We start from the raw sequence: 23,495 nt of genomic DNA, 5'->3' as shown, positions 1-23,495 counted from the left end.
GGTCAATGTCAAGGCAGTAATTGCCAGCACCGAGGGCTCAAAAATCATGTGATTGGATGAAGGAATCATGAGATATTCTCTAAAATTACATGCTGGACTTTTTGTTTTATCTCTGAGTGATGGTGTTTTGGTCTGGTCACGTTCTCAAGCTTTTCTTCTGAGCCAGGAAAGCAAGAAGCTTCTCACGATAAGAAAATGAGCTGAGGTTCACACGGCATCATAGGACTCCAAGAGTTGGGGCTTTAAGAAACACGCCAGGTTTTGAAAGACTCAAGATGAAATCAGGAGAGTTTGTGACACCCCCAGTGTGATTTTACCACTGGACCAGACCTTTTCTCTGCATTAAGAGCCTGGGAAAGGAGGATAAAGGCCAAGATATGCAGATGGGAAATACATCAGTAAAGTTTGTCTAATAATCATCTCACTGACCTTCCCCACGATCACTGGGCCAGCCCTGTGCAGAGTGAGGTGATCATAGTGGACTGGAATCAAGTACATGGTGGGAATGGAAATAGATTATTTTTTCAGGCCTGCTCTGAAAAGCTCAGGCTATGTCTGACTGCACAGTCATGTTCTGAACTGTGCTCAGCTTTCAGGCCCAGCTGCCCACATTCCTTCCCCTCTCCTGGTCTGTTTGTGTTCTCTCAATAAGCTTCTCCACCATTTCTAACCCGATCCCTTTGGAGGAAGAGATGAGAACCGGAGATACAAATGTCTCTTCCCTCACCCACAATCTCTGCCAGTCCCTGCTCCTTATCTGGGTGGGAACTCCAGTAAAAGTCTGTTTGTATTCTGAGCTGGTAAAGCTGCTTTATTCCCTGCAGCTTTGCTGGCAGCTGGGTCAAGTTTAATAACCCATTTCCCACCTATGTGGGCAGTAGCTGAAAATCCATGAGTGGCTGGTCAGGGGCCTGTGTGGAATGTGCCAGGAACTCAGCCTGCAGGGGCAGGTCTCCCCGTCACACACAAACATAACCAGCAACGTCTGCACTGATTGGCCCCTTTGTCCCCAGTCTCAGGAGAGAAAACCAAGGACTCAGTGGGTGGGGAGATCCTCTCTCCCACAGGTCAGGTTGGGGCCTTTTTGTCTGAGGGCACACCCCTTAGCAATGAAGTTATATTGACTTGACCACCAGTGTAGATAACACTATGTCAGCAGGAGAGCTTCTCCTGCCGATAGAGCTACGTTCTCACAGAAGTGGAGTTATTAAGCCAACAGCTTAAATCATCTTCCCCAGAAGTGCTACAGCAGTGGCAGTTGGAGATGGCCCCTTTGCATCTTTGAGTAAATGGTATCAGAGGGGTAGCCGTGTTAGTCTGGATCTGTAAAAGCAGCAAAGAATCCTGTGGCACCTTATAGACTAACAGACGTTTTGCAGCATGAGCTTTCGTGGGTGAATACCCACTTCGTCAGATGCAATACCCAGATCTGATGAAGTGGGTATTCACCCACGAAAGCTTATGCTGCAAAACGTCTGTTAGTCTATAAGGTGCCACAGGATTCTTTGCTGCTTTTTGAGTAAATGGTGGCTCTGCTGATTGTCAGATCTTATGTCACCGCACTAACATGGGCTAAAGATTGATACAAAGTCGAGGTGAAATATTACTCTTCATTTACTTTCTTTAATCAGGTGGATTTTTACACTTACACAGAACTGGAGCTGTGGGATTTATCATTAGAATTTCACCATGACATTAATTAATATTATGAAATACCTACATGGAACCACAACTCTGCATGGAGCTTCTCAGAGACAAGATCCTGTCTCCCTCTCCCCTTGATCCACAGATTGTTAGATTCTGCCACTCGCTCAGCAGAATGCATGGGCATTCTGAAACCTCCTTCAGATCCCTGTTTGAAATATGCCTCTGCTAGGATGCCTATTAAAAAAAAATCTTCGCAAGGGTGAGGCAGCTGGTGTGCTGAGGGCACTCCTGCTCGTACTGCACAGTGCTGTCTCATTGTGTTCTTGGGCTCCTGCCATATGTCTATGTGATGGTCTGTACTCCTGTATTCTCCCCTTTAACAAGATTATGGTAAATTTTGTACCAAGTATGCCTTGTGTGGTATCATTTGAAACCTCATAAATTGCTGATCATTATTGTCCTGGTCAAATATGTGTGGTAACATTGTATGTAAAGTGGTACCACTTTGAGTTGGTGTGTCCTGCTCTGTGGGGAGCTTGCTTATGATGCTGAGCATGGTGAGCTTGGAGGGTTGTATGAACGCCAGAAGAAGGGGCTCAGGATGTGGACCCCATCAAGTCTGTTGTAAATTCATAATGTTGATAGACACTAAAATCACAGATTGAACACAGAGGCTGATATATGGCTCATTATAACAATCTGTGACCCACTGAGCCTCCTCCTCCAGGTTCTCCCCCCTGCCCATTCCCCTCTATGACGGGAGACAAGTTCACTGGCAACTTTACATTGAACGATCCCTTGAAATGTGTGTTAACTATTTAGGCTTCTGTTCCTCTTTGTACTTAGCTGTGACACTCAGAGTGCCTTTCCCTGCTCTGTGTAAGCTCAAAACCTTGTCTCTCTCACCAATAGAAGTTGCTCCAATAAAATATATCAGCTCACCCACCTTGTCTCTCTGCATTTCGAAGACAGTGGTCAATATGATACCAAACACTGTACATCTCTAGCATTCATCACATCCTCATTCAATCTCTTCTCCTCCCAGGTTGTACATTTTCAACATTCCCCCAATCCTCACTTTCATCTTCATTCCTGTTCTCCCACCTCTCTCCTCCCCTCCTCTAACTCTATCAGAGTCACCCAAAAAGGCTAAGAATGTTACAAATACTTTGGACTCCCTGACAGGAACATGGGCACCTACTGAGGCTCTTATACCCCCGAATAAGTACATCCATGCATCTGAGACTTGGAAGGAAGAAGGGGGGAAGGAGAAAACTGAGTGAGAAAGAAGACAGGGAGGAAGATGCAGTTGGTGATGGTTGTCAGAGAGCAATGCTGTTTGGCCATTCTTTCAAAAATGGCTTGTGGCCAGAAAGATGAAGAGAAGGAGAGGAGATAAGTTGAAAGGAAATAGACTCCTCAGCAGCACTGTTGAGAGGCATTAGTTAAACTCGCTGGGTCGTTGGCTATTGTTTCCAAAAAGCTGGGATGAGCTGGGGAGGGGCTGTGGGACTGATGGAAAAACAGTATAAAAAATGACTCCAGCAATTGCATTCTGCCAAATTTACCTGCAGTCCCACGCAATGTGGTGATGGCCATGGGATGATGGGAGTACGAATGGAATGACGACATGGGAAAAGTCTAGAAAACATTAAGGTGAATGAGTGGGAGGGGAGGGGAGGATCTTATCCTCACAAATGGTCCAGGGGATAAGTCCTGGCTGAGGACTATGGAGAACTGGCTTCAGTACCCAGCTCTGACACAGTCACTGGGTGATTTTGGGATAGTGACTTCGACTCTCTGAGTCTGGGGTCCCATCTCTAAAGTGAAAACAATAATCTTCCTTTTCACCCTCCATTTATCTGTCTTGCCTACTTAGCTTGGGGCATGGATTGTGTGTCCTCATTTACTGTGAGTCTGTGCAGCACCCAAAAGAACAGGGCCCTGATCTCTAGGATGACCAGACAGCAAGTGTGAAAAATCAGGACATGGGGTGGGGAGTAATAGAAGCCTATATAAGAAAAAGACCCAAAAATTGGGACCGTCCCTATAAAATCAGGACATCTGGTCACCCTGCTGATCTCAGCTTGGTCAGGGACTGTCTCTTGCTGTGTGTCTGTGCAGTGCCCAGTGTTAGGATATAGATATTCAGGCCTGTCTGCAAAGGCCTATACTGTTAGAATTTAGGTGTATTCTTATCACTTAGCTAGTTATAGAGGTATAAAAGAGAGAATCAAAATCACTGTCTGTGTAATGGCCTTCTCTTACTGTGACAGGCTAAGGCCTTCGGCTAAGATGTAATTAGGCAGCCATAAGCTGAGAAGTGTATGGTCACATCCTCACATTCCAAACTAGTCACATTGAAATAAGGTGATATTGGGCTATTAGGAATACAATCCAGTCCTGATATTCCTATCACCTCCAGAGAAAGAGAAGAGCCTAGAAGATGTAAAAGGAAGGTACGCTAAGTGCTGCATTAAGGGGACTGCGCTGGTGAGTATCTGGGTGTCTGTTGGGGGAAAGTTTGGCAGTTTGACCGTGTGCTTGATTGTTTGACCAGTGTGATTTGGGAGTGCTTTGTTCCAGCTGGGCCTGACTGTTATAAAAAGGCAGTCAGCTGCGAACCAGCTGAGCAGTGAACAGCAGAGAGGCAAACAGAAGGAGTTTGCCTGGGAGTTCGCCTGGAGAGAGCCCACTGAGGCTCCCCTCTCGCAGGTTTCTCTGAGTAGCTTCTGCCACAAGTAAGGAAGCTCTTAGAAGGAAGAGGCTATGGATGCTGAGCGATCCGCTGTTGTGACCTGCACAGGATGCGCCATGTTTGTCTTCCTTCCACAGGATAGAAGCGACTTTGTCTGTACAAAGTGCAAGCTGATCTCCATATTGGAAGAGAAGATTCAAGGTCTGGAGAAACGAATATCAACCCTGCATTCCATAAAAGAAAATGAGGATTTCCTGGATAGACGTCAGGATCAGCTTCAGCGGGCACAATGTTCTGAAGATTCAGAGGAGGCTACACAGCGGGGACAGGAGGCCAGCGAGGATAATTGGAGGCATGTGACTTCCAGAAGAGGAAAGAGTACCAGAAACATCCATGTACCAGAAACACAGATACAGGTGAGCAACTGTTTTCATGTTCTCTCCAGAGGTACTAGTGCAGAGAGTGGAGTGGATGATACATCTGAGGGAACAGAGCAGAAGGAGACTCCACTGATTGGAAGGCATGAGATGCACCGTCCTAGGGATGGGGGTTCCACGACCACCACTCCCAACAGGAGGAGGAGGAGGGTGGTGGTGGTCGGGGACTCTCCCCTCAGGGGGACTAGTCATCTATCTGCCGCCCTGACCGGGAAAACAGAGGTGTGTTGCTTGCCAGGGGCTAGGATTCATGATGTGACGGAGAGACTGCCGAGACTCATCAAGCCCTCGGATCGCTACCCCTTCCTGCTTCTCCATGTGGGCACCAATGATACTGCCAGGAATGACCTTGAGCATATCACTGCAGACTACGTGGCTCTGGGAAGAAGGATAAAGGAGTTTGAGGCGCAAGTGGTGTTCTCGTCTATCCTCCCTGTGGCAGGAAAAGGGCAGGGTAGAGACCGTCGAATCGTGGAAATCAACGAATGGCTTCGCAGATGGTGTCGGAGAGAAGGGTTTGGATTCTTTGACAATGGGATGGTCTTCCAAGAAGAAGGATTGCTGGGCAGAGACGGGCTCCACCTCACGAAGAGAGGGAAGAGCATCTTTGCAAGCAGGCTGGCTAACCTAGTGAGGAGGGCTTTAAACTAGGTTCACCTGGGGAAGGAGACCAAAGCCCCGAGGTAAGTGGGGAAGTGGGATATTGGGAGAAAGCACAAGTAGGTGAGTGCAAGAGGGGAGGGCTCCTGCCCCATTCTGGGACACCAGGATGATCAGTGAGTTATTTTACATGCCTATACACAAATGCAAGAAGCCTGGGGAACAAGCAGGGAGAACTAGAAGTCCTGGCACAGTCAAGGAATTAAGATGTAATTGGAATAACAGAGACTTGGTGGGATAACTCACATGATTGGAGTACTATCATGGATGGATATAAACTGTTCAGGAAGGACAGGCAGGGCAGAAAAGGTGGGGGAGTTGCATTGTATGTAAGGGAGCAGTATGACTGCTCAGAGCTCCAGTATGAAACTGCAGAAAAACCTGAGAGTCTCTGGATAAAATTGAGAAGTATGAACAACAAGGGTGATGTCGTGGTGGGAGTCTGCTACAGACCACCGGACCAGGGGGATGAAGTGGACGAGGCTTTCTTCCAGCAACTAACAGAAGTTGCTAGATCACAGGCCCTGGTTCTCATGGGGGACTTTAATCACCCCGATATTTGCTGGGAGAGCAATACAGCGGTGCACAGACAATCCAGGAAGTTTCTGGAAAGTGTAGGGGACAATTCCCTGGTGCAAGTGCTGGAGGAACCAACTAGGGGAAAAGCTCTTCTTGACCTGCTGCTCACAAACAGGGAAATAGAAATAGTAGAGGAAGCAATAGTGGATGGGAACCTGGGAGGCAGTGACCATGAGGTGGTCGAGTTCAGGATCCTGACACAAGGAAGAAAGGAGAGCAGTAGAACAGAGACCCTGGACTTCAGAAAAGCAGACTTTGACTCCCTCAGGGAACTGATGGGGAAGGTCCCCTGGGAGAATAACATGATGGGGAAAGGAGTCGAGGAAAGCTGGCTGTATTTTAAAGAATCCTTATTGAGGTTGCAGGAACAAACCATCCCAATGTGTAGGAAGAAAAGTAAATATGGCAGGCGACCATCTTGGCTCAACAGTGAAATCCTTGCTCGTCTTAAACACAAAAAAACAGCTTACAAGAAGTGGAAGATTGGACAAATAACCAGGGAGGAGTATAAAAGTATTGCTCAGGCATGCAGGAGTGAAATTAGGAAGGCCAAATCACACTTGGAGTTGCAGCTAGCCGGAGATGTTAGAAGTAACAAGAAGGGTTTCTTCAGGTATATTAGCAACAAGAAAAAAGTCAAGGAAAGTGTGGGCCCCTTGCTGAATGAGGGAGGGAACCTAGTAACGGAGGATGTGGAGAAAGCTAGTGTACTCAATGCTTTTTTTGCTTCTGTCTTCACAGACAAGGTCAGCTCCCAGACAGCTGCACTCTGCAGCACGGTATGGGGAGGAGGTGACCAGCTCTCTGTGGGGAAAGAAGTAGTTCGGGACTATTTAGAAAAGCTGGACGAGCACAAGTCCAGGGGGCTGGATGCACTGCATCCGAGGGTGCTAAAGGAGCTGGCCGATGAGATTGCAGAGCCATTGGCCATTATCTTTGAAAAATCATGGTGATCGGGGGAGGTCCCGGATGACTGGAAAAAAGCTAATGTAGTGCCCATCTTTAAAAAAGGGAAGAAGGAAGATCCAGGGAACTACAGGCCAGTCAGTCTCACCTCAGTCCCTGGAAAAATCATGGAACAGATCCTCAAGGAATCAATTCTGAACCACTTAAAGGAGGGGAAAGTGATCAGGAACAGTCAGCATGGATTCACCAAGGGCAAGTCATGCCTGACTAACCTAATTGCTTTCTATGATGAGATAACCGGCTCTGTGGATGAGGGGAAAGCAGTGGATGTTCTATTTCTGGACTTCAGCAAAGCTTTTGATACAGTTGCCCACAATATTCTTGCCAGCAAGTTAAAGTGTGGGCTGGATGAATGGACAGTAATGTGTATAGAAAACTGGCTAAATGGTCGGGCTCAATGGGTAGTGATCAATGGTTCCATGTCTAGTTGGCAGCCGGTATCAAGTGGAGTGCCCCAAGGGTCGGTGCTGGGGCCAGTTTTATTCAATATCTTCATTAACGATCTGGAGGATGGTGTGGACTGCACCCTTAGCAAGTTTGCAGATGACGCTAAACTGGGAGGAGTGGTTGATACACTGGAGGGTAGGGAGAGGATACAGAGGGACCTAGACAAATTAGAGGATTGGGCCAAAAGAAATATGATGAGGTTCAACAAGGACAAGTGCAGAGTCCTGCACTTAGGACGGAAGAATCCCATGCACTGCTACAGACTAGGGACCGAATGGCTGGGCAGCGGTTCTGCAGAAAAGGACCTAGGGGTTACGGTGGACGAAAAGCTGAATATGAGTCAACAGTGTGCCCTTGTTGCCAAGAAGGCTAATGGCATTTTGGGTTGTATAAGTAGGGGCATTTCCAGCAGATCGAGGGATGTGATCATTCCCCTCTATTCAGCACTGGTGAGGCCTCATTTGGAGTACTGTGTCCAGTTTTGGGCCCCACACTACAAGAAGGATGTGGATAAATTGGAGAGAGTCCAGCGGAGGGCAACAAAAATGATTAGGGGGCTGGAGCACATGACTTATGAGGAGAGGCTGAGGGAACTGGGATTGTTTAGTCTGCAGAAGAGAAGAATGAGGGGGGATTTGATAGCTGCTTTCAACTACCTGAAAAGGGGTTCCAAAGAGGATGGATCTAGACTGTTCTCAGTGGTAGAAGATGACAGAACAAGGAGTAATGGTCTCAAGTTGCAGAGGGGGAGGTTTAGGTTGGACATTAGGAAAAACTTTCACTAGTAGGGTGGTGAAGAACTGGAATGGGTTACCTAGGGAGGTAGTGGAATCTCCTTCCTTAGAGGTTTTTAAGGTCAGGCTTGACAAAGCCCTGGCTGGGATGATTTAGTTGGGTTTGGTCCTGCTTTGAGCAGGGGGTTGGACTAGATGACCTCCTGAGGTCCCTTCCAACCCTGAGATTCTATGAAACTTGGTTTCATAGCAACCTGTCCGGCAAGAACTCACTTATCAATAGACACAGCTGGAAAACGCTTATGTCTGTATAGATATAGTTGTGAAATCCTCATTTCTGTATTGTTTTGTATATTTATTTGCATGGTCTCTGTCCGCTTCTGTGATTGTTTCTGTCTGCTGTATAATCAATTTTGTTGGGTGTAAACCAATGAAGGTAGTGGAATATAATTGGTGTAACGGGTCGGACTCACCCCTGCGGTGCCTCCTGCTGGTGACTCCTGGGAATTAGCTCTGTTCCCAGCACGGAGCCCCCTCTGCAGGCCAGTGATCCGCCTGTTCTCTGGCCCCGAGTCCCTCCTGGGACCCCGGTGCCCTTTTACATGGGGTGCTGCCCCCCCCCGATAGTAACCCCTTTCTCTCAGGGTCTCCCCTCTCAGGGAACCTCCACCCTCTATCCCCACCTTGCCTCAGTGTATGGCTACTGCCAGTCATTGTCTAGCCCCACATCCTGGGGCAGACTGCAGTATCGACCTATTCATCACAGGCAAAGGGGTTTGGACCTGCTGATTTGGCCTACCCATGCGCTGCCCTCTACAACGCCCAGTACCTGTTAGCCCAATGCTAGGCCGCAGCCTGGGACTTTCCAGGCTGGAGCTCCCCAGCTCCTCTGCTTTTCCCCAGCCCTGGTCCACTCAGGTACGTTGTCTAGCTCCCTACAGCCAGGCCCATCTCTCTCTACAGCCAGAGAGAGACTGTCTGGGCTTCTGGCTTCCCTGGCCTTCTTAAAGGCGTGGCCCAGCTGCAACCACTTCCCAATCAGCCCAGCTTAAAAGCTGCTTTCTCAAGCCTCAGCCCCTTCCCAGAGCTGTTTTTAACTCCTTCAGGGCCGGAGTAGGGGTCCACCCTCCTACAATTGGTTAAATAACCATGTTACAATATGTTAGGATTGGTTAGTTAAATTTCTGTAAAATGATTGGTTAAGGAATAGCTAAGCAAAACTCAGATTTTACTATATAGTCTGCAGTCAATCCGGAAGTAAGTGGGGGGTAATGGGAACAGGGACTGGGAATGGGGGAATTGGGATCATGTTTTGCTAAAGGGGAAATGGGAACGGGGATGGGAACAGAAACAGGGACACAGGCAAGGCTCTGTGGTGTCAAAGCTAGGAAGGGGGACACTAAGAAAGGAAACTGGAATCGTGCTTTCTAGAAGTTCACCCCAATAAACATTGAATTGTTTGTGCCTTTGGACTTTGGGTATTGTTGCTCTCTGTTCATGCAAGAAGGACCAGGGAAGTAGGAGGGTGAAGGAATAAGCCCCCTAACACCCAGCACAAAAGGGCCCTGATCTCAGCTGGGTCAGGGACTGTCTCTCGCTGTGTGTCTGTGCAGTGCCTGGCACAATGGGAACCCCACCTCTGTGGGAGCTTCTAGGTTCAACTGTAATATAACTTGTTGGTACCCACTGAGGATCTGCTCCAGAGAGAGATTGGGAGAGAGAGAAAACTTTAGGAGGAAAGTAAGGCGGGGCAGAAGGTTGGTTAAAAAGAGAACTGCTCCTGATACTCCAGTGAGATCCACCACTGGAGATCCATGCACCCGCTGGACTCCCACCAAGGCCATGTCCAACTAGCTCAGATTGGGGCCACAGCATCTGTGCTATTGATAAGCCTATGCTGGTAACAACCCTGATTTTGGAGATGTGGCAGTAAACATCCATCCATCCTAATCATCATAATCCCCTGGTCGGTCCGTCTGCTGTCTGTCTCCATTCATTGTGCTATTCCCTTCCCCACTCCCTCGCCCTGCCTGTTTCAACCTCCCTTCTCCCCAGTCTCACCTCCATTCACCTCCAGATCTGCTCTCCCCAGACTGCTCCTGCCTGAACAGCTCTGGGCTGTTCAGATGCTCCGATACCAGGGTAGAGTCTTAGCTGCAATCCCTGCTCCCCTTCACTGAAACCCCCTCTGTGGTTCAGGGTTTTGAGGACAGAGACCTCAGCCGGCTCAATCCCAAGGGCAAAACAACAGAAACTTCATGCCAAAGTCTGGAAATGTATTGAATCAGATGCACCAGAGGAAAAAGAATTTCAACACAAGACATACATCAGTTTGAATCTGCCATTGGCTTGTTCTGAGAACCGAACGTAACCCAAACTTTTCAAAAGCCCCTTTCAGAGAGGATAGCAATTAGACTCTCTTCTTTTGTCAGACAGTCCCTCATAGTGGGAAAGGAAGGGTTTTAGCTCAATTGATGGCTGTGACTGGTGGTTTCCTATCTTTAACAAAAGACTGACACAGGAGATAGGATGGCAGTACAGTTTTTCTAGATCTCTGGATAAGAGGTGGCTGGTCAGTCTTAGCATCCAGGACAAGTATGCTGCTCTAACTCATTAGACCCCACTCCCCTCTCACAGCTGGGGAGAGAACCCAGGAATCCTGACTCCCAGTCCTGTCTACTAGCTGTCTCTGCAGGGCGGATAAAGGATCTAGCAGCAGGACAGATTGCTTGTAGGTGAAGTGGTCTTGTGTATTTAGTGCTGTAGGAAATGGGTTCTATCTCTGGCGCCACAGAAGTGGATGTAGCTGGGTCTGCATATCCTGAGTGATCCACACAACATCCACTGACATCATCCACCCACTGGTTTGTGGGAAAATGACTTAACAAGTGTGTGGCTTATTCCCTGGTGGTTTCTCTGCTTGGGGAGGCAGCTCCTCCTTATCCAACCATTGCTCTGAATCCTCAGTGGAGATTGGAGAAAAGACCCCACTCCTTTGTCTAGGACTTGATCTCTTTTCTAGGAAGTGCTAGGTCCCTCTCCTCCTCCTCTGAGCTGACTGACCTGTGCACAAAGACCTCCATGGCCAGCTTACAGATCTCCTGGCTGGAGAAGGTGGAGCACGAGTGAGGAGAGGAGGAGCACATGGGTCCTGCCAGGAGTGGATGGCACGGTGCTGTACCACTAGCACAGCCAGAAGAGCAGGAGCATTGATGAGAGCAGGAGCACCTGGTGCAGGGTGCTGACTCTGGTGAACTTCCTGCCCAGGTGGCGAAGTAGCTGCAGTTTAACATGAGAAAAGGGAAGAAGCCCCCAAACTATCCATATCTGAAAATTAAATAGAGAGGGAGCAATGTTGATGGGCGTTTTAGATCAATATTCAGTAAGAGAGAATCAGAGGTATTAAATATTAGGTGTATGTCTGGTCTGTGCTGGCTGGAGCTGATGACTCTCAGATGCCCACATCGCTCAGTCTTCTCCAAGCAGAGCCAGCTTTGTTCATGGATGGAGCAAAGGAAGGACACAGTGCAGTGCCCAACACCATCTGCCGGGCCTTTTCACACTCTTCTGCCTTCTGGGGCTCCTGGTGACTGACCTCTGGTTTCCCAGTCCCAGCACCATGTGGGCACATGATCAGAGAGATTAAAATGCAAACCTCCTAGATGGGAAAGGCTCCATATCCCATTGTCTGGCCCCCTGAGCCAGCCAGTCTCCCTGACCTGAGACTGGGTTGGAGCTGCTGCCCCATAGAGAACCAAGCCAGCCAGTCCCAACTCATTTCTCTGGCTTATGTCCTTTTACTCCAGAATAGCCTCCCCAGCACCCTCCTTAGGGGACATCCTTGTTCCTCAGCATGTAGATCAGGGAGTTGAGCATGGGGGCGATGATGCCATAGAAGGCGGAGACCATCTTGCCCCAGTCCTGCAAGTAGCTAGATGGAGGCTGTGGATATATGGAAATGGCCGCACCGTAGAAGAGTGACACCAATGCCAGGTGGGAGACGCAGGTGTTGAAGGCCTTGAGCTTGCCCTGGGCTGAGCGAATCCTCAGCACTGTGGTGACAATGTAGCTGTAGGAGACCGGGATGAGACCCAGCAGCACCATCAGGAAGAGACCACTGACAGCAAATGCCTCGGCCTCATTGGCGACGTAGTGGTCGTAGGCCATGAGAGCCAGCAGGAGGCACTTGGTGCCAGCCAGCAAGAGGAAGATGTAGAGCTGGGATATGCAGCCTGCCCAGGTGATAGACTTATGAGCGCTGCAGAAGTTCAGCAGCATCTGAGGAATGGTGCTGGTGGTGTAGCAAAGGTCCAGGAAAGAGAGGTTGCTGAGGAAGAAATACATAGGAGTGTGGAGACTAGGTTCCAGCCACAAGACAACGATGATGGCCAGGCTCCCCACCAGGTTCAGGATGTACAAAACCAAGAAAACTATAAAAAGCAGCATCTCCAGGTGTAGTTAGTCAGAGACCCCCAGTAGGATGAACTCCCACTGGGAGCTCCCATTCCCTCTTTCCTCCTGCAGGGAGAAGGGACAAAGATAAGGATGAAAGGAGCCCCAATAGCCATGCACAGGAGGGTCACATTCAAGAGCAGCCCCATTTGCTCTGAATGAACCATTCCCACTTGTGACTTTGTCATAGAAAATCTGGGCCAGCTGGGTGGCAGGTCAGATCCTTCTGCCAGGGAATGGCTTTGTTGCAGAAAAGCGGTTGTGTGGCACTTAGTGACAAAGGAGGATCCATATGCCAGGGAATCAAATTGTCCTAGAAAACTGGATCTGTGGCAGTTGGTGGGCGTAATAGGATACAGATGCCAAGAAATGGATTTGTCATTGAAAATTGATGCTTAGATTGTAAGCTCTTTCCAACAGGGACTTTTTTTTTCTTTATTTCTGCAGGTCCTGGTTGTGACTGTGTCTCCTAACTATGACTCCAGTTTTATTCTTATCCATAATAATAATATGCCAAGAAGTTAAATCATAGACCAGTGGATCTGTGGCAACTGATGGCAGTCATAAGATACTGTAACAGACGCCTCCCACTGCCTCCTGAGAGCGCTCTCATGGCCAGGCTAGGTCTGTGGTGGCTAGCCTCTCTTTGTCCTCTTCAGGACTCGTTAAGAAATCCACACAGTCTGTCTCATGGCTAACAGCAGCCTTGCCTGGGGCTCATTCAGTAACAGAAACAGTTCAAAACAATCCTCCGGGTCTCAGAAGAAAGCCCATCACAGTAACACAAAAGTTTATATTCAGCTTTGGGATCTTCTACCACACCCAGGGCTCTTCTTCTGTCCCAGTCACCACTTCATAAAGCCACCACTCCCAGACCTTCCGAGCTGGAGCTCAACTTCACAGCTTCCACCTCCTGTTCCCTTTCCCGCTGGCTCTTTATCAGGAACACATGTCCACTGTCAGGCCTTGTCAAGGCTGCAAATGAGCCACAGGTGAGTGGGAGTAGTTCCCTCGTAAAGGGCTCAGTCCACCCTGTGACACATCTGGATGCCAAGAAACCGAGTTGAGAGACAAGTTAGATGAGATAATAACATTTATTGGACAGACTTTTGTGGATGGAAGGGACAAACTTTTGAGCTTCACAGAACTCTGGAGAGGGTAACCATAGTGTTCAAGTTAAATACAAGATGGGACACATGGTTAAGCATGTTGCAGGAGCCCATTTAAAATGAAGTGGGCAATAAATATGAAGTGGGAAATTAACACCTCTGCAGTTGTCAGACAATGGAAGGTAAGTAGACAGCAGGGTGTGTTACAAATTGTTGTAATGGTCCTGCAATGGTCCCTCACTCTTCCGCTCAGAGGGAGGCCACTCAGGCTGGTCCTTCTGGCCAGGACCAGAGTCCGCAGGACCAGCCCCGAGCCCACAATAGGGCTTCACGATCAATAGTTCTAGTCAGGTTTTAGCCTGCTTTTGGGTGGCCCAAGCTGTCAGCCCTTAAACAGAGTCTATCAGGGCTGGCTTTGGCCTGGGCAGAGCTCACGCAGCCAGCAAATAAACGGTCTTAGGTGAGCTGGCCTAGGCTTGAGGATGCTCAGGTGGTCAGTAAGCAAAGCAGTCTCAGGGCTGGCTTCAACCTGGGTGGGGCTCAAGCAGCCAGCAAACAAACAGTCTAGAGGGGAGCTGGTCAGGGAGGCTCCTCTTCAGGCTAGGGCTTCTCTGAACAGTGTAGGGAGTCAGCAATCCTAGGGTGGGGTGGCAGGGAGACATGGGCCCACCCTACTCCACCATATCCCAGCTCAGGGCCCTGGCAGGGGCAGGATTGTCTGCTCCTGCGTTGATGGGGATCCAGCCACAACATGCCAACTGAGCCATCCCTGGCTCTGCAGCCAGCTGCTCCATGGCTGCCCCGGGCCACTTCCTGCCAGCCCGAGGTTTGGTACCTCTAGTCTCCAGGCCTCTTCCGGCTCCTCGGGGTACACGGCAGCAGGCACGCCGGGCCAGTCCTCGTCGGCATCTGAGGATCAGGAACAGTCAGTCGAACGTTCCTCTCGGGGACACGGCTGAATAGGCAGAGCATCCTTCTCCTCCACCAGCTCTCTCCGAAATCTGCTGTAGAGCTGGCCTTTTATACTTCCGGCCACGCCCCAATACTTCTGGTGAGGGGGGCAGGGCGATCTAGGCTCCACCCTCCAAGGGGAGTGTAATGGTGCCTCGCTCTCCCGCTCAGCAGGAGGCCACTTGGCCTCACTACAGGGTCATAAATCCAGAGTCTCTGTTAAGTCCAGGGTTTTCAGTGTCCAGAATGTCACAGCCCCAAGGACCCCCTCACTCAGGGGGTTCCATGGGGAGGCAGATCAGCCTTGTATGTTGATAATGCTGGTGGAGGCATTGCAAAGCATGTTGGGAAGGGTCAAAGGTGTGAGTGTGGAGTGAAAGATTCTTTTACAGGTTGCGAGAGGCCAAAGAGGGAGGGAGAGAGCAGAGAACGGGTTAACTCAACACTTCATCTACCTCAGTCCGAAGATAAGACGCTGACTCCAGCCCAAGGCCACAGCACGCATCTGACTCTCGGCTGCCTGCCAAGAAAGACAGGGACCTATTCCACCCCGACCAGCCGTGAGAAAGGAGGATTCAGCTGAACAGAACCAAAGGGGCTGCAAAAATGAGCGAGACAGTGAAGGCCAGTGGGGAAGGGAAGGGGGACAACTGTTTTCGCTTCCCTGAGGCTGATGTGTTTTGGGAAAGCTGAGAAAGCCACGGAAGACCAGTTTGGACTGGTACAAAGAGAACCAGGAACACAGGTCCCTGAACAAAACACCCCAAAAAGAACCCAGGACTTAAAAACTCTCCTGAGAGCCAAAGCAAGATGGAGATCAATAGTGCACCCTGGATGACCTGTGCATGGGAGAAGAACTCCCATCCACCCTTCCCCCTCTTCTTCTTTCATTACACCCATGTTTGGCCAGCCTTGGGTAGCGTGGGTGTGAGTATGAAAGTGGGTTAGGGCCGGGGCACTAATGCTTTCTTTCTTCCTCTGAGTGACGTGGGAGCATTCCCAGCACTCGCCACTGTTATTTTATTATTTTATTAATAAAGATTTAACATTTAGTCACTTGGTGTGCTCCTCCATCTCCGCCTCTAAAGATCCTGTGGCTTCAGCCTGATCACCTGATACTCCGCGCAGATTGGTAACATAAATCTGTCACAAGAAGGCTTATGAATTTAAGTTCTCAGGCTCATCTTTTGAAGGTGTCGTGCAGCTTTCTTTTGAAGCCTCCAACATAAGTTGGTCCAATAAAAGAGATTACCTCACCTACTTTGCCTTGTTCATATCCTGGGACCAACCTGACTACAACAATACTTCAAACAAGTTGTCATTGAAAAATGTAGCTGTGGCAGTTCTACGATATGTATGCCAGGGGATAGGCAATGAGACATAACAGAAATGTCTTCCTCAGTGAAGACAGTTAGAGCCTGACTTGTACCTGAATCATGGGAACATATATTCTTTAAACATTTGAATCCTCAATAGTGTATAAGATGAGGTCATTTCAACATGCAATGCCCTTCTCAGAAACTTGAAAGAAAAATGCTTTTAACTCAAATTGTAACCTTAACTCTGATCTTAAAATTTACAAATGAATTTACAAATTTTTGAATAACTCTTATGAACTGTCATGCATCTTATTAGTAATTTTTGTAGCAGTCATAGAAACATTGTATGTCATTAAGTTAACTTCTTATTTACCAAGGAGTTCTCGACCAACCTCAGTGAGGAACCGATGTCTAGAATAAATGCCTAATCTTTCCCTGGTAATGTCATGGAGTATGAGTAACACAGGTTAATTTGGGGTCATGCTAAAAAGTATTTCCATTTATCTGTGTTACCTCTGTTGCTTTTCAGTTTATTGGAGTTGTCAATTAATTATCAAACATTAACTAACCATTAATAATTGCTATGATGACACCTAGAGGCATCATTTAACACTGCATTTCCTGACTTTCAGAGGTTTCCTCAGATATCCCTACCAATCTATAGACCCAGAATCCAAACCCAATAACTTTGTAACCACTCCGTTTTGCATCTGGTTCTTGGTGCGTGACACTAGATGAGCCCAGGGAAAGTCCACTGGTCTCCATTTCATGTGGTTTCTGCAACTAGTTTGTTCCCCAGCTCTGTTCAGGAAAACATTATAAGCACTGGCAATTCTGAAGTGGTTATTTTTGCAGGAGGATGTATGTCAGGATCCCCATGACCAAATCCCAAATTTGCACTTCTAACTGCACTCTGTCCCTGATGTGGCATGGCAAATTACAGGGTAATCTATCTATTTGTGTTGATTTTAGATCACTTTGAAAAACTGGCTGATAGATTTCTGTTTATCGATTTATCTGTCTACAATCTATGGCTGAAAGGAGTTAATTACATGGAAATACTGAAATAATTTAATGTGTGTAGGTTGTCTAAATGATTATCTCAATTATTACTATTAATTAACAAATAATATAATATAGTGTGCATTAAGAAAGATGTGGACAAACTGGAGAGAGTGCAGAGGACAGTAACAAAAACGATCAAAGGTTTAGTAAACATGACCTATGAGGAAAGGCTGAAAGAACTGGGCATGTTTAGTCTAGAGGAAAAAAGGCTGAAGGGGGACCTGGAAACAGTGTTCAAATATGGGAAAAGTTGCTATAAAGAGGATGGTGATCAATGGTTCTCTATGTCCATCCAGGGTGGGACAAGAAGTAATGGCCTTAACCTGTACTAACAGAGATTCAGCTTAGCTATTAAGAAAACTTCCTAAGCGCAAGTCTACACTTAAAAAGCTGCATTGGCTCAGCTGCTCTAAGCCTGCTGGAGAGAGCTTTGAAAACCAATAACTCACTTGTGAATACTATCATGACAAAATGTTTGTAGCAACATTCTGTGCAAAGTAATAAACATAAGCTGAAATTAGGTCTGAAATGCATTTACTTGCAGTTTCTTGAACACAAGGGAGTGTAGCCAGGTGTCATCAAAGTCAATAAGCAATCGCCTATCAAGTGGCCAGTCTTAGGCAAGGAAGGGGGGCATGAACAACCTGATCTGCATTTAAACAAACAGCAACCTGGCACATCTTTCACCATGAGACTCCTTATCTCCATCCTCACAGCAGGAATGTAATTTATCAAGGCATAACCCTCAATAAAATTCATTTCAAAGGGGACTGGACAATAAAAGTGGGTGTCAGAAACAACCCAAGGTATATCTTCCTATTCATCTCTCTCTCTTTCCTCTAAGAAGACAAAAGAACAGTCTTTCTCCTTGAATGAGTCTACTTTGTTAAGGTTTAGTAGTAGGAAGCGATTTATTTTTATTTCTCTTGTAACCATTTCTGACTTTAATGCCTTATACTTGTACTCACTTAAAATCTCTCTCTTTGTAGTGAAATAAACGTGTTTTTTTCCATAATCCAAACTGATCCATTGATGCATTTAAACTGAATTGTGTGAGTAACTCCATTTAAAGTAGCAAACTGTGAGATATTGCTCCCCTCACAGGGCACAGACCTAAAATATCTGAACTGCCCAGGAGAGGGCTGGGCAGTACAAAACTAACATCTGGGGGGGAGGGGAAATTCTCAAATAGGAATGTGTTGGGGTCACCCTATTAAGCAGAAACTGAGATCTTGCCTATGGTTAACTGGATGTACTCTAGGCTCTACACCTCAGATTCCCCACCCAGCAGACTTGTGCCCCCAAAGCTCATCTATCAATGGAAAGAAAACTAAGGACAGAATTAACTATAAAGCAAACTGGTTTATTAAACAGTGACTCAAACAGGAAACAGTAACTTGTAGGACCCCCAGCAAAGCAATACACAAATTGGGGGAGGGATAGCTCAGTGATTTAAGCATTAGCTTACTAAATCCAGGGTTGTGAGTTTAATCCTTGAGGGGGCAATATAGGGAACTGAGGTAAAAATCTGTTTAGGGGTTGGTCCTGCTTTGAGCAGGGGGTTGGACTAGGTGACTTCATAATATTCCATAATTGAGACAGACCATTAATATTTTCCTATGCTAGGTTGAGAAGTGAATCAAAGTGTGTCAAGAGGGATCCAACCGCAGGGAGCATTACACATGCTGGAGAGAAGCGCAGCACAAAGGCAACTAGCAGGAACATACCAGTCCTCAGGCTGGATCCGACCTGGGTCCTTCCAGTCCCCACCTTCAACGGTGACCAGTGCCAGCTTCAGAGAAAGTGTCACCACACGCTTCGTGGACAGCTGGGAAATTTCTTACTAACCCCTGTAAGTCTGTGATTCACTTACACCTTAGGGAATGACACCTCTACAAAAACGTGCCCACACTGTCCAGTGTAACTGATCTTGCCCTCCCTGACCTCCAGTGTAAACCCAGGATTAAACCATCAGACAATGATGCAGAATCTCCTCCTGCCAAGACGTTTTCAAAACCATGAGCTCAGCAGTGATATAGTAATGTAATATGGGGCTTATTTTTCTCTAGGAGACTCCAGCTCTGATCCAACCCCAGGTTGAGCGGACTGGCTCAGACGTGTCTATATCGGGGTAGGCAACCTATGGCATGGGTGCCGAAGGCGGCACATGAGATGATTTTCAGTGGCATTCACACTGCCCGAGTCCTGGTCACCAGTCCAGGGGACTCTGCATTTTAATTTAATTTTAAATGAAGCTTCTTAAACATTTTAAAAACCTTATTTACTTTACATACAAGAATAGTTTAGTTATATACTATAGACTTATAGAAAGAGACCTTCTAAAAATGTTCAAATGTATGACTGGCACGGGAAACCTTAAATTAGAGTGAATAAATGAAGATTCGGCACAGCACTTCTGAAAGGTTGCCGACCCCTGGTCTATATCCTAGCATTCTGTTCCATTTAGGTGTCTGTGCTGGGCAAATAACTGGGCTTTCCAGACTTAAAAATAAACTAAATACCTATACCTATCTGTCTAAATCCTGATGCTATCTATCTATCTATCTATCTACCTACCTACCTACCTACCTGTTGTTTGCAGTTGTATTGTAGCCATGTTGGTCTCAGGATGTTAGAGAGAGAAGGTGGTGAGATAATCTCTTTTATTGGATGAACTTCTCCATGTAGCTTGACAGAAGTTGGTCCAATAAAAGATATTCTCTCTATCTAAAACTTCAGTCAGTATAGAGAGCCCAGAGAATGAAGTGAAGCTGGAGGCATATTTATTAACTCAGGCACTCAGCCGTCAGGTTGCAGAGGTGAGGTCGGCCACTACAGAGCAAAGTCACTGTATAAAGGGAAGATTGAACCAAAAGAGCAACTTCCTTGGCTGGGCTTCAGTAAAAAATTGTTGCAGTTAGTGAGGGTCAGACTACTAGAGAGGGAAATGAACCAAGATTTACAAAAGTGACTGGTGATTTTAGGTATCTGATTTGATGCAGTGTTGCCAATGAAAGTCTCACAGTGCTAGATCTTCTCCTGAAAGCTGCAGAGCCTGGAAGAATGTGCTTACAATTAAAAAATAGCTTTAAAAAGAAACATTTCTAGCCCTCATGGAGATGGAGGAAAAACCCTGCAATGTGATACAAGTATGATCTAAATCTCAGAAACTGGAATGCAAAGAAAAAGAACCCAACAGTTATAATTTAATTAAATCTCACAATTTTAAAGACAATCTCACGATTTCGGAGCATGATACATGATTTTTAAATGCTTGGTTTTCAGGGAGGCCGGAGCACTTGCCTTCTGAAAATCAGATGCCTTTAAGGTGGGGATTTTCAGGATCCCAGTGCCCTTGGATATTTTGGCATACTAGGGGAGATTTTACCTTTCATCACCTTAGTCATCGTTTTCAGCATCTCCCCTTGTTAGGCAGCCAGGTTCTGGACAGCTTCATTTAAACTTTCCAGTATTAACTGTGTTTGGGGAAGGGCCTTTTCCCTGATAGCTGCATTCACTAGGCCTGCACTTTGTGTACAGGTATTGAGCTTGTCCATCTCTTCCACAGGAACTTCCTCATCTTTGGACCATGTAAAGGCAGCTGGCACGAGTTCCTGGAAGTTCTTAATGGTCTCTTCTTTAAACTTCTTCTTCATTTCACAGTGGAGGGAATCATCCCAGATCCTCAGCACTAACTATACTTTCAGGAACATATTCATTTCCCGAACTTCTTGTAGGTCCCAGCATTTCACCTGGCTCATTCTCTCCTGGAGGTTGTATGTTTAGGCCCAAATGGTCTCACCTGGATTCTGTGTCAGCTCATAGAATTCTTTGAGTCTGGTTCCAATGGTTACTTTGTCTCATACACTTCTAAGACAATCTGAAATGTCTTCTCTATGTCTGGCTTATCAGCTGTTGCCATGAACTTCCCTGTGGATCTGGCCTGGCCTTTGAAACACTCTTCCACAAAATCCATATGATCTTCTTCAGGTACTCTCAACACCCATAGAGCTGCCTTCACTGATTCAATCCAGTCTTCAATTGTGATGTCCAATAGTTTTGCTCAGAAGGCACTAAACTCATATACCTTCCTGTCTCATGCAACATGGCCTGGATCTCACCTAGGGCAGGGACTGATTCTCAATGTGTGTGCAGCACCAGGCACAATGGGGCCCTGATCTCAGATGGGGTAGGGACTGCCTCTCGCTGTGTGTCTCTGCAGTGCTCGGTACAACCCTAATCTCAGTCAGATCCTCTTTGCTACTGCAGTAGAAAGCAATAAGAATAATCTCTTTGGAAAGGAGAGCAAGGATTATTCCTAGAGGTGCAGCCAGGATGGTGCTTGGTTGTATTGCAGAGCAGAGGGCAAGGGGGCCATGCAGGATGACAGAGGGGTTGTGTGGGGTGGGAGAGGCCAGGCAGGTTGAATGTGGGGGTAGGGCAGGTTGTTCTGTGGGGTGGGAGAAGTGGGCATGGAGCACAGTGGGGGCAGGGCCTCGGGGCGGAGTGGGAGTAGAGCACGACCAGGGAAAAGGAAAAGATGACGCCTGTGAGTCTCTGGCCCACGAGTTGATGTCGGCAGAGCCCAGGCTGATTTCAAGCCAACAGCAAAAGTCCACACCTCGGCTGGCCACAGAGGGAGCTTTGAGGAAGGCCTCTCCCCAGCACAGATCCCACTGGGTGATCATCCTATAACTATGGCCTGCATTCTGTGCCTAATTGTATGAGTTTACATTTGGTCATATTGAAGTGCAAATTGTTCGCTGGGGCCCAACTTAATAAGCCATCCAGATCGCTCTATAAGAGTGACCTGTCCTCTTTTATGTTGCCTGACTGGAGCTGCCTCCCCAAATATAAAAGTCAAACTATGCCTATGGTTATGCACGACAGGTATAATAGGCCAAGGAAGGCTAAGCCTCCCCTGGCAGAGCTGCTGCCAGACACCTGGGCCGTGGTGGCCCCGCCTGTGCTCTGCCCCTTCCCCCAAAACCCCCACTACTCGTCGCTGCCTGACTGAGTCCCTCCTCTCCTCCATGCCAATCCCCCCTCCCAGAAGTCACCACTGCTCACCATGTTCCTCCTCTCCTCCTCCCCATCTTCCCTGAGACCTGCATCACCTGCCACTGCCTGGTGAGTCCAACCTCTTCTCCACCTCCCTCCCTCGTGAGGCTGCCTGCTGCATCCCTCCTCACTCCCCTCTCCCTTGAATCTGGCAGGGGCTCAGCTACTGCTGGTGGCCTGGAGCTTGGAACTCAGACTGGCTTGTGGCCTGGAGCTCAGGGTGGACTGAGCCAGGGCAGCTCAGGATGGCTCTGGGCATCCCGGGGGTTGGGGCGGTTTGGCCAGGAATTCTCCTGTTGCATTGGGTGGATGGGCCTTGCAACTCCAGGGGGCGAGGTGGCGTGAAAGGGGAAGGGTAGGGGTGGGGCCTCAGGCAGAAGGGGTGGGGATGGAGGGCTAGCCTCCCTGAAGGGGGGTTTCACCCGCTTCCCATGCCTATTGTTTTAAAGTGTGTGGCCCAACAAAGAAAGGATCAGTGTGTGTATGGGGGTGCAGCTATTTACCTGTCTCCTATGTAAAGTAAGCATGGTGGAACAAAAAACAATGGAAGCTCCATTTGCATAGAAATCACTGGAGGGCTGCTAGAGGGGAGAGCTCTTACAGGCTGGAAAAGAGGCGTCCTTCAATTAAATGGGGGCTGAAGTTGCTGGGAATTGAATATGGCTGAGAAACCTGCTTGATCAAAGCATGCATCTTGCTAGATTAAGTTTAGACTTTTAGAAGCATGTTTTGCTTGTAGCTCTTTCTAGCTTTATTCCTTATACTTGAACTCACTTAATCCTATGTCTATTTTGTTAGTAAAATATTTTCATTCATGCCATAAACCAACTCATTGCTCTGTTTAAAGGCAAGGGTGTATTTACGCCCAGTTATGTTAATAAGCTGTGATGTGCTTTTGTGTCTTCAAAGCAACAAACAAACTTGATTATTTCTCTGAACTATCCGACAGAGAGCTGGACATTACGGGTCATACAGTTTTGGGGAAAATTTGACACTGGGAGTGTGTTGGAGTCATCTTGCTGGTTGTAGCCATGGCTGGTGAATGGCAGAGTGCAACTCACACACACATACACACACCCCACCACTCACAAAGACACACTCACACATGCTTTCTCACACACACTCCTCCAACCCATAAGCATTCTCTCACACACTCCTCTAAGCCCTATCCCACACTCTGTTTCCCACATACACATAATCTATTACACACTTCCCCAACACACTCTTTCACGCATGCATACACACAGTCTGTTATCCCCCCCAACAGACACATACTCACATGCTCTCTCACACACACACTCTCACATACTCCCCCAAACACTGACACACATTCACACACACTGAATGAGGGTGCTGGATTCCACATGTCA

The 23,495-nt window shown here is 47.5% G+C and overlaps 1 protein-coding gene across 1 annotated transcript in view; it reads left to right on the top strand.

Moving 5' to 3' along the window:
• LOC123345053 (zinc finger protein 883-like) overlaps positions 1-23,495 on the top strand; it is a 902,586-nt gene that overhangs the window by 517,970 nt on the left and 361,121 nt on the right. The window lies entirely within an intron of this gene.

The sequence above is a fragment of the Mauremys mutica genome, chromosome 12 (assembly GCF_020497125.1).
Source record: "Mauremys mutica isolate MM-2020 ecotype Southern chromosome 12, ASM2049712v1, whole genome shotgun sequence".
Classification (NCBI taxonomy): Eukaryota; Metazoa; Chordata; order Testudines; family Geoemydidae; genus Mauremys; species Mauremys mutica.
The sequence above is the reverse complement of the archived record's forward strand: the minus strand, read 5'-3'. Positions and strand labels throughout refer to the sequence as shown.